Source organism: Lissotriton helveticus, chromosome 5_1 (genome assembly GCF_964261635.1).
Source record: "Lissotriton helveticus chromosome 5_1, aLisHel1.1, whole genome shotgun sequence".
In the NCBI taxonomy this organism is placed as follows: domain Eukaryota; kingdom Metazoa; phylum Chordata; class Amphibia; order Caudata; family Salamandridae; genus Lissotriton; species Lissotriton helveticus.
Window position 1 is genome coordinate 298,175,657 of NC_136065.1, and position 12,378 is coordinate 298,188,034.

A 12,378-nucleotide genomic window follows, 5' to 3' on the forward strand; every position below is an offset into this window, starting at 1 on the left:
ATAGCATTTTAGCCAACAGGTCGAGGGCTGACTTATTAGGGGTGGCTAATGGGGAGGAGGAGCCTATAGGCTGTACCATAACCAAAATTATTAAAACCCTACTCGCAGCCCTAGAAGCTAGGCTTCATGGTATTGAAAAAGTGCTTCATGACATACACAAGGATATAACATTTCATGATAGCAATTATGCCAATAGGACCACCAATGCCACTATTGAAGCCAGTAAATCAAGGCTTGCGGGTAAGAGCATAGCAGTGGTAAAAAATAAGATGCCCAAAAACCCGGTAATAAATCCCCCCAAGCATGCGATTAATAAAGAGAGTACCCAAACCACCACATTAAATAAGCCCATTGACCAAGTTAACTTAAAGGCCCCGCTATCATAACTCCAAAACCCGACTCAGCCCCCCCTCAAAATAACTTGACAGGGCGAAATATTCATCTACCGCCAGATGCCTGTCCCCACGTGATCATTTTGACGGGGGTAACGGAATTGGTCCCCCCAAATACAGAAACCTTTCATGCGCTTAAAAATAAGGTATGCCACTGGTTGGCTAATAATTATCCCTTACCCCCAAATCTTTGTGGCAACATCTTAATGGTTGAGAGAACGCCTTGGGTAGGATATAATAGGAAAAGAACACAGGGGGACTGCATAGTAGTGACCTTTGAGGACTCACGCATCGCGGAATACATCTGCCGGGGGAATCTTCGTAGTAATAATGGTACCTTGGTCACGGCAAGGCCCTTGTCCTATTTTTATATGCCCAATGAGCAACGGGATAACAGATGGAGTTGGCTTAAAGATTCAAATCACCATAGAGGAGCAATAAGGCAAGAGGTGCCCAGGGAAATGAATCCCTATAATTGGGGCAGGGGTGGTGAGGAGGGGTGGAACTTAGTTCAGAGAAGAGGAGGTAGGCATAACCATGACAATAGACATCATGCAGACAGCTTTAGGGGCAATGGCATGTTTGCTGGTCAAACATACAACTATGCCCAAGCTCGCTATCCACTAGATAACCCTGGTAACATCCCTATGACAAATCAGTATGACTGCCTGTCCAACCTGGGTTGGGTGGATTGACAACAGGCAGGCAAAGTGCTAGGATATGATAAAGGAAATAGGACCAACCCCGTCTCACCCGCAAATATGGTCTTGGAGACCGGGGTCTTAAGTGTGGACACCAGGGAATTAGTTCCCGTTGTCCATGAGCTAGGCAAAGGTAGGGATTTAGTAATTAGCCCAAACGGCCAACTAGCGGGTATGGAAGCTCCTAGAGATAACAGATACATAAAGGTAGGAACATGGAATATCGCTGGGCTAAGGAACAAAGTCGACGACCCTATTTGGAGGGAATCTTTAGGCACGGCCGACATCATTGCCCTACAAGAGACGTGGGATACAAAGAACATACTCACCTTGGATGGATACATTACCTACTCTCTCCCTGCAGTCACTACCACTAGAGGAAGAGCGATGGGTGGACTGGTAACCGTAGTAGCAGCTATCATTTCTGGAACACACACGGTGATTGCCTCAGGTTCCCCCTACTGTTTGGTAGTCAAAATTGTCCGTAAAGGGGCATATAACGTCTTAATTATTAATTTTTATAATTCTTTTGATAGAGCCACCTCAACTAGTAACCTGACAGCGTTACATTCCTTTTTAACAGATTATAAGGAGCTGTCGGAGAATGAATGCTATATAATATTACTGGGGGACTTTAATATCCATAGATGCCCAGACAAATGTTTGTCCAATGATCCTTTCGCCCCCATTGAACAGAGTGAAGCTCACTTCGAGCATACGGAGCAGGGAATCCTATTGGAATACATTTTGGCTGAAAATGGTTTAACGTTACCTACGGGGGATGAGGTGGACATACCAACTTTTAAGGGAAACGGTAGTGGGTCAACTATCGATTTTATCTTCACAAGTTTAACGCTAGGTAGTAACATAGTAGATTATCTTTCGGTCTGGTCTCATTTCAGTGATCACAACCCTGTTTTTCTACGTGTTAGGTGTCCTTAGTAGATCTGAGACACAATTGAATATGGTTGACAAACAAGATATTTGTGCAACAGACCAGGCTCGTAGAATTAAATGGTGTAAAATTGTCCCTGAGGATTTCCAAGGTAACCTCTCCAATAGTAGAGGGGAGGAGCTGCGTATATGCATGGATAAGTAAGGAAGCTGGGGACAGTGAGGTAGTGGAGGCATACCAAAAGGTCTGTCACCAGATCATGTCTGACCTAACACATCCTGGCAAAGTTAAAAATTTAGGGTCAGTTGGCTGGTTCAATCACAACTGTTCAGTAGCCAACCGCAATTTGAAGGAGGCCTTGAAATGTAAGCCTGTTGATAGACAACGTGTGGCACTGCTAAGGAAAGCATATAAAGCAGCAGTAGAACAGAGGAGACGGGAGATCAGGGAAGATGCCTGGGCAGAATTGACTTCTATTGACGTGATAAAAAACAGCGCCAAATTCTGGGCAGTGATCAATCAACCCTACTTTGTTGACTCGAGCAACAATGTTTTAGACTGTGGTATTCAGGAAGACAAGTGGCTCACCCATTTTAAGTCAGTTTATGAACATGTATCCACAGGGGTCAACGATCCAACCTTGGGGGTTAGTCACCCATATACTTTGGTGGTGAATGAGGGTGAGGTGGCTGAAGCCATCAGTAAAATGACAAGCAATAAGGCTCCTGGCCCTGATGGCGTACCAGCCGACCTTTTTAAATCTAATATAGCAATATGGTCCAAAGTTTTATCTAATGTATTTAACAGAATTTCTAAATCTGGCATCCCAGTGACCTGGTCGCAGTCGGTAATTGTACCTATTTTTAAAAAAGGTAACAGAGAAGAGCCGAGTAATTACCGCCCAAATTCCCTTATAGATTCCGCTGTGAAGGTCCTAGGCAGAGTGGTCCTGTGCAAATTATCTGACTTGCTCGAGGAAACGAACTCTGTCAGCATTACAGTATGGGTTCAGAAAGGGGCGTAGTACGATAGATCAGAGCCTCAATCTCCTGTGATGTATTCCTATAGGTTCTGAATCGACCCCCCTATTCCTGACCCTATTCTGGTTAAACAAACCAACAAGTTAACTAGCAGTCAGCCCATGAGGCAGAAAACCCCCATGATGCAGATACCGTTATCTGACGCAGTCACACTACGGCACAGGAACGTGTTATCTGATTAGGTCATAACGCTTGCGATCTAATTAGACAAGCGATATTCCTCCAGCCCCTGATAAGGCATACGGAGTTCTCATAACAAATCAAACCTATGACAACCTGGGCAAAACCCTGCGGCCATTGTTTTGATTTCACCGAGAACTTCAGCAAAAGAATGTGCTAACGAGCAAGTCGTATGACATCCTTATTGACGTATCTATGTCCATCCTTACGTCAATCTCGGCACCTTAAAGGTATAAATATTACCGATATTGCCCTATGCAAACACACGCGGTGGTGACGAGACGGAGCAGCCATACTTGCCGAAGCCCAGAGCAGAGCAGACCCCGCTGGCGCAGCCCCGCCTTCCTGACGCGCTGAGAACGAGACGCGCTGCTTTCTCCTGCCGAGAAATCCAGCACCGGCGCTTCCGGGTAGCCCTCGCAGGCAGCCTGGAATATCGAGACCAGAGAGAGAGATACCATCCCTCATTCATCCTTAATTCCAGGTACAGAACTGAATAACCCCTCGCAGAGAATTCTTTAGTCAGTCACTTGGCAAAAACAAACTTAACTTAAACTGTAACTTTCTATTCCCGCCCACGTATTAGGCTTAGGTCAGGTACACGGGGTAGGCATATTTAGAAACACCAGTTGAGGACGTTTAGTCAAATGTATATGTGTATGTAATATATTTTATCCATTTTAAACCTTCATATGGCTTAGAAACCATATCAATGTTTTTACAGTATTATTTTATACTTCTGCTTTTAATGTATGCACTTTACTTAGCTATAAGTATTGCAATAATATCGATCCATTTCTCTTGTATGAGAAAAGAGACTGATCAATAAATAACACCTTTTTATTGAACACGCCCGTCTCTTCCTTTTTCTCTACAATCTGATGAGACTAAGAATGCACGTACTGACTGAGTAAAATAAATTGCCTTTTGTTCACACGACTCTCGAGATACACTCTTGATTAGGGGAGAGCAAAGTTGTCATGTTCTATGGTTGTCAGAAACTAAATCCCTTCTTGTCTAATCAGGGAAGTTAATTCCTTCCTGAACATTCGAGAAAGTTTCTAGTGAACTCTGAGCTAGCTGGCAAACCCAAAACTTTAAGTCTAATATCGACAGTAGTAGACCTAGTTAACGTCTGGTCTAGGCCTTTACTATTGAAGGTATTATTCCAATGCGCAGAGCCTATTGGGATAATAGGAACTACACTACATGGCGCCCAACGTGTTTGGAAAGGGCGATAAAACTAACGTAAGACATTTAGAGTAACTCAGTCGTGCTTTCTCACTCAGACCCCTTTCTCCCATAATACTCCAAAGACGTCTGGAGTGGGTAAAAGGTTATATCCGCCAGACCTCGCAGGAGGGAACTCCTATGTATGGTTCTTGGTATAGTCAACGTTGAAGGATACACTGTTCCAAAATATTGTGCATCTAATCTTTGTTTCCATAAGAAACCTGATCTGCAAACAAAAGAAATAACCATCCTGTCGGTAAAATGGTAGACAGTGATGATGAAAGAGAGACAGTTAGATTAGCAACTGAACTCGCAGCCGCTGATACTGCACTACAAGACGCTGACCCGGATATAATACTCATCCCGGTCATTAAAAGAAAATCTATAACCTTAAAACTTATAGAAAATGGACTGACACCTAGAGGTGGTACAGTCATATTCGTAATTGAGGCACACGAATATCGGCAGACAGAGGTATACTATTCATGGATAAATTTTCCAGCAGCAAATGCTGTAACAAAGTACTTCCACTATTACAAAATAGAGGAACCTCCTGAAACGTACACTCCTTTCGAGGAGGTGGAAGTACCACTCAAATTTCAAGAGCATTTGCTCTTATTTGATGGCGCCCTAAAACATAATAATCACATCACCAGGCTCGGTCCCTTAGGTAGACCAGGAGCAACGTGGCCGGTCCTAGCCGGATACACACCACATCCAGACATCGACGGGATGTCTGCAGCTAACCTGTTAACACAGCTAAAACAATTAATAAAAATACATAGACAATTAGTCCAGTATGTGATGCGGACTTCAACAATTCAGCCAGCGATTAAACTCCCACAGCTGACCCCTCACCAGGGGAACACAAATAAAATTACATCACAGAACATCCAGTCCTGCCTAGGTAAAGTACCGGCTAAACGGGAACAAATACCATTCTGGTTGGCACAGAAAATCACCCAAATAGAGGCGGTGTTTCCAGACACCACCCCGCTAGAAAAGCACAGGATTCTGACTATCTGTCTTCCAATGGGAATCGCACCACACATTGAGGACTGTGACACTTGGGGTACAGTCTTTGCTTCCATCTACACAAAAACGCACGGTGTTCCATCCATTTCGGTAATACCAGATGTGCTAAAACAAATTCAAGACGAATATGGTCCAGAACCCGCTTTAACTCTTGGTATGAAATTACTAAAAGACTTCAAGCAGGTCTCAGCTATATTATTAGCCAACATAAAGGGAGAAGCAGCAAATGTGGCGATCCGCCAGAGGTTAAAGGAGACAGATATAGCAGACCAACCAGCTGAAATTGCCAGAATCATAGAAAAATCCTATGAGGAACTAGGTAGAGATAGTTTAGGTGGAATACCAGTAAAACCACAACTGATTGAAAGTCCTGAAAAAATATTTTTTAATAATAATTCAACATCACAGAAAAAGAGCTGGGATGGAAACAAACAATCCAATCCCAAAGAAAAGAAATTCCAGTCCAGAGGAAGGTCTCCTAGGCGAAGAGAGAAATCTCCGAACCAAAGACACAGGTCACCCCAGAGTGACCCCTCTGGGAAAAGATATAACCTTAGAAATAGGGATAATATAAAAAAGCCTGATAGATATCAAGACATTGATACACGTCCCTCTCAATCTTTTCAGACTTCCTCGCAGAAATCGGAAAGAAGAGGACGATCAGAACAAAGAGAAGAGCACGCCAAGTCCAAAGACAAGGAACCTGCTCAGCTAAAAAAGAAATTACAATTTCCAAAAAAGAAGGTAGCCAGTATCAAGGTAGTTAACAATGCCGAGAATACTGAGGACACAACTGAAAAACGGAGAATGGGCTCAGACAATGCTAGACAGCGCAGCAGAAGTGAGCATAGCTCGCAAAGTCCTTATGAATCATCTGGAGACAGTGGACACGAATGAATATCTTCAAGTGGAAACTGCAGACACCAGAGTTAGCAAACCTCACAAAATATACGAAATAACATTACGTATAGAGGGAGATAAGACTAGAAAAATAAGGGGACTATTTTGGGATAATCTCTCCAAGGGCTATGATATCCTTCTAGCTGAAAAAGACTGGCCACCAGAGTTTGTCAGGGATTGCCCTCATGGCGAAGAAGTAATTATGCCTGCCTTCTCAAATCATATCCCAATTCATAAAATATACACACTTGCTAGAAAGTGGGCAGTGGCTCTAGCTCCTGCTTTATATAAAAATCACGTAGGATGGGATGAGGACTCTCCTCCTCACAAAATCCAGTTAAAATCACAACCTACTGCACAAAGGCAGTACCCAATTAAGCAAGAAGCAAAAAAACAGGTAAAAGAAATACTAGATCAGCTAGAATACCAGGGGGTGATTGAAACTTGCACCTCACAAATGAACAACCCTTTGTTTCCGGTCTCCAAACCAGACAATTCATATCGTCTAGTTTTGGATTACCGACACCTTAACACATGTTGCAATACTTTTGCAGTGCAAAATTCGCATAGTGCTGCACTAATGAATAACATAGTGCGCAAAAAATACAAAACATTAGACATCTCTAATGGATTCTTTTGTCAAAACATAGCACCAGAGAGCAGATATTTGTCTGCGTTCTCAATAAATGGCACTCAAAAACAATTCTGTCGGTTAGCCCAGGGGTACAAGAACAGCCCGGGAGTATTCTCAGCGAGAGTAACAGAATTACTACAAATATATGATGATGAAGCATTATCTTATGTCGACGACATTTACTTAACAGATGATGACTTGGAGACTCACTTGAAGAGAGTGAACACCATAATACTTGGGTTCGCAGCAGAGGGTTACAAATTCAACTTTAAAAAATCCAGAATTGCCCATCTGACAGTCCTGTTCTTAGGATATGAATTATCAAGTGAAGGCAAAAGCCTGGCTGACAATTTCCTAGAGAAATGTGCCGTAATCCAAGCACCTAGAACACTAAAAAACCTACAGTCGATTCTAGGCTTCCTAAATTTCGGAAGAACGTACATTGCAAATTACGCAGAAAGGGTGAAACCCCTTTATGATCTGATAAAACCCGATTTTAAAAGATCCAATTGGACTCAAATACACACAGAAATTTTGAGATCCTTACAAACAGACATGCTAATTAAAACAAAATTAGAAACACGTGATAACACACGCAATCTTGTGATTCGAGTCATCCCAGGGAGATGCGGATTCACATACCTGACCTCTAATGAGGGAGAAAAGGTACCAATTGCATTCAAATCACACTTGTACACAGAAGCTGAACAGAAATTCAGCAACAAAGAAAAAATTGTTCATGCAGTTCAAACCGCAATAGCTAGAGAAAAAGATCAAGCTGAAGGTAAACATATCACAGTCAGAACAGCAGAATCAGCCTTTGAGGCACTAACAACACCGTGTCATTTACCAACAACAACATTGAATCCGGAATGGATACAATGGGTGAATTCAATCACAACGGACAAAGTATACTATTACTTTGATCCAGAACTAGAAGAAATGGAAAATTTAGAATATGAAAGAACATTCCCTCTGCCAATCGACATTCTGCCTTTACGACATTACGCCTGTGTAATTTATACAGACTGACATGCTCAACCCCCCATTTGGGGAGAACAGGCATACAACCCCACATGTGGGATTACAAAAGAAGTGTGGCGCGGAGGAAAACTAAAACCTCTATTAACAAAAACACACTCAGTAGAAACTAATTCAGAACAACAAACTGAAATACTGGCATTGAAAATGGCGCTAGATAATGCGGATCGCGAATTCCCGACACTTATAGTGTCATGACATATTACTGCGTCAAATCATATAATAAGGATTTGCAGACATGGATTCAGAACGGTTACAAAGATGACACAGATGCACCAATAAAGCAGAAACTGCTCTGGGAACAAATAGCTCTTTTACAAAAAGAGCTACCAAAGACTCACGTGACACACTCACTGAGTCATCAGCGTGATGGCGTTCACGTTGCAGGGAATTCATTGGCTGAGACAGCCACAGCGGCAGCCACTAAATCGGCTCCCGTAGTTCGAAAAAAGCGTACATTAAAATACATTGACGGTGAAACAGTGCTGGCGGTGAAAACGTCATCAAAAGGCGACTGCTCAGCGCTACCGATCAACTATCCACTCAATTATACATACATAATCGATGCAAACTCCGTCCCTTTTGCTCGAATCCCTGGAGTGGGGGATAGAGTGATTCCAAACATGGACAGGAGAAACTTGTTAATCGCAGACGCACATATGGGCGAGGGTCTCAGACACCTCAAACTAAAAGATTCTCTGGAACAATTACAATCACGGTACTGGTGGCCAGGCATGAGCCTGCGTCACATCATGTTTGTAAAAAACTGCCCAAACTGCAACAGAGATCGCAGTGGGGAGAGAAACAGTTTAATACCTCGTCGTTTTACTCCAGAAAAAATCAAGAGTAAAAAGGAAGGCTTGCGATTAACATATACAGGCTAGTTTCCACTTATAATGTAGATCACCAGCACTCGGCTGACGTCTGGACTGTTATACAAAGATTTGCGAGTCTAAATGGCATATACGCTAAGAGCATGCTACGTTTGACCATTGTTTTCACTCTAGCCCTCCAGCCTGATGGGAAACGTGGCCAAATGAGCATAGCACAGCGGGAATCTTCTCACTTCCTTCCTGAGGGATACGGGATGGTGTAAAGAAAAAACCAAGGCATAAAGCAATCTATAACGGAAAGGATATTAGGTTCGGGAGCTGGGTGGGTCAAACATCTAATAAGTGTCCAACGTAGTCTAAATAACTTGCCAAGAAATTCTCTGAAGGGATTCAGTGCGTACGAATTATTATTTGGAACTAGGATGTTGATCTCTGACATTGATAGTCAGACTTCAGTGGTGAAAGAAAAAAGCTTTGATATCAAAGACCGTTTGGCTATTTTGCAGGACTTAAACAAAACAAGAAAAGACCTGAGCAACATAAAGTTGAAACAACAGCCAACAACCACTGAAGAACCACCACCTGTCCCAGCAAGACCTGTCTGGATTCCAAAAGTCGGGGATCTAGTCAGGGAAAAGATCGCGGTAAAGAAGGAATTTGGGCCTTCTTACAGAAATTTATTAGTAGGGGGGTTTACCCAGTTAAAGTTACGGGGACCTGGGTTAGTTACGTAAGTGAAAAGAGAGGGGTCCCAGTAGCAATGGAACTTGTAAACACTTGAATGAAAAATAATCAAAGAAACATGACTTGAGTCCACACTGTTTACTTCACAATGGGAATGCGCATTTAAATATGCTGTATTAGTATACACAATAATAAGTCGGTAATTTAAATGGTGCCCCAAGGACAGTACCTGCCCACCTTGTTCGCTGTGGCCTATCTCCACGCGCCAACAACCAGTCAACCTTCAATTTATTTGACCCTAGTCTAATTCAATGTATTCTTACAGATATCACTGTCCCAATATACTCTATGGGACTTTAACCAGTGCCTTGATTTCTACCCATTATGGGGTGATGTGTTTTTCTTGCCTATGTACAACTATTTTCAGGGACCAGTTTCCCGTACTCACAAAATATTTTTATATACCAAATAGGGTGTGTGCCCCTCCAGTCCTGATGAAGACCCTACAGCAAGATAACCACTGATGTCTGCATATTAAAAGGGTCGAAACGTCGACATACGTCTACTTTCCATCGCCAACTCTACTCCCTATTATTCTCATTAATTGAACTACTTGGAGTATGGCGTTCCTTGAATAATCTAATGAACATTTTGGTCTCATTTCATTGTACAGAGTCTGTAACATTTCTAAATGATTGACAACTGTTGATTTTACTGTCACTTTCGAATTTTCACTCTTTCCTTCACCATTTCCCCACAACCACCACCACCTCCAACCCCTTCCTGTCCTTGGGGCACCATGTAAATTACCGACTTATTATTGTGTATACTAATACAGCATATTTAAATGCGCATTCCCATTGTGAAGTAAACAGTGTGGACTCAAGTCATGTTTCTTTGATTATTTTTCATTCAAGTGTTTACAAGTTCCATTGCTACTGGGACCCCTCTCTTTTCACTTCTTACAGAAAAGCAGTTCCTGTCTTGTCTGTCAACGGGACAAGATCAGTTGTACTACCGCCACTTGCTGGTAAAAAGGAGAACCGAGTTGTATCCATAGACCTGGTAAAACCACAATCATGTGGCCGATAACAAACAGTAGGCCAAGTGGACTCCCAATAAGTAGCCGAACACCAAGGTTTGCTACAAGTACAGAGGTCCTAACGAAGAGGCTCATCACATTCGAAACGCCTACAGAAGAACAACAAGGACTATGCAACAATGCAATAGAACTTAGACCTCTGAAAACCCAAATAAAAACTTTTAGCAGAGACACACCAATCTACAATGAAGTACCAAGCGAAAATGCAGGAAACAGTAATCCTGAAGCAATTGGAACAATTGACAGAACTGCATCCGGCTACTTCATAAACTTCGATGATTCCTCTGAAGGCTTCAGTGAATCAAAGACACAGCCATCATCAAAAACTTTTAAAGATAAAGCTAAAGAACTTTTGAAACAACTAAAAGAAACATATCTGATTTCTCCATGGATCGAATTTTGGGTGGGTTTTGGTGCATTTATCCTCATACTTTGGCTCATCATGGTACTTACTTTGGGACGCTTCATTGAGGGAAAATATGCTAAAATGGACACAGCAAGTCAGAAAATCAACTTGATCCTCAAACCACACACATCTTCACACGTCGAGAAAAGAGAACTTTCTACAGTCAACTTCACAGCCAATCCGATACCGGGTGGGGTAGCCTGGGACAACACTGACTATGAAATTTATGGTCCGGTCGAAATCCTGAAATATCCACACCAAATTAAGATCTCATTGAGTGACTTTGCAAAACCAAGCTCATTTGCTGATGATTGGGACTTCGAAAGCATTAATAATATGATGTCTGACTTAGTAATGTCTGCTAAATTTACCAAACATGATTATTTGCAGGGTTCTACAAATTATGATAGTATGTACTGTTATAACCACTATGGTAACCATTTTCTACATAGATCTGCACAACCTAGAAATGTTTTAAATTATAATCAATGGGAACATTGTGCAACCCCTCTAAAAGGAAGCTCAAGAACCTTCTATGACAAATATTCATACTTTTCAGGTTTTAACACAAGTAATGCTGAAGCATTTTATTTCAAATTGTCAAACAAGACAGGAACTAAGACCATGATAACAAACACAAAATTGATATATTCAGACTCATTCTTTGAAAAAATGAATACTTTTGGTTTTGATTATTGGGACAAAAATGTTGAATTGAAAAGTGTTTGGGGTACAAAAGAATGGCAAGTGCAGGGTATAGCATCTTTGTTTAGAGCCTGCATGATCCCAGAACAAATGATATTTTTAAATGACACTGTTCAACAAACTACCTGTCTTGGCCTAGCCAAAATTAAAGACTTAAATAAACCGTCTATTCCAAAGCCAACAATGTACAGCAATACCTCTACAGATGAGGAGATAGACGTAAATTATGTATTAAACCAAAACAGAACACATCCAGATTGGAAACAGTGGTTGATCTGGCCCACAGATACTAATAACTGTCAAGACAGATTCCTGAACAAAACACAGGGGTTCAAAATGACCAGGCCAGACCCTAGATATCCTCAAAGACATCACCCAGGGATAATAACCACCTACAGTGTGGGCAAATTATGCCTTCAGTGGCTACAAACTTCCACACTGACAGAAATTAAGCAACACCTAACTTTACTTACTGATGGTGCTGACTTGCGTGATTTCATTATGGGACCGCGCAAACAGCGTCAAAAACGTTTCATAGCAGCCTCTGTATATGCAGCATACAATGAGGCCTGGAAGGTTACTCAAATTGAAACAGCA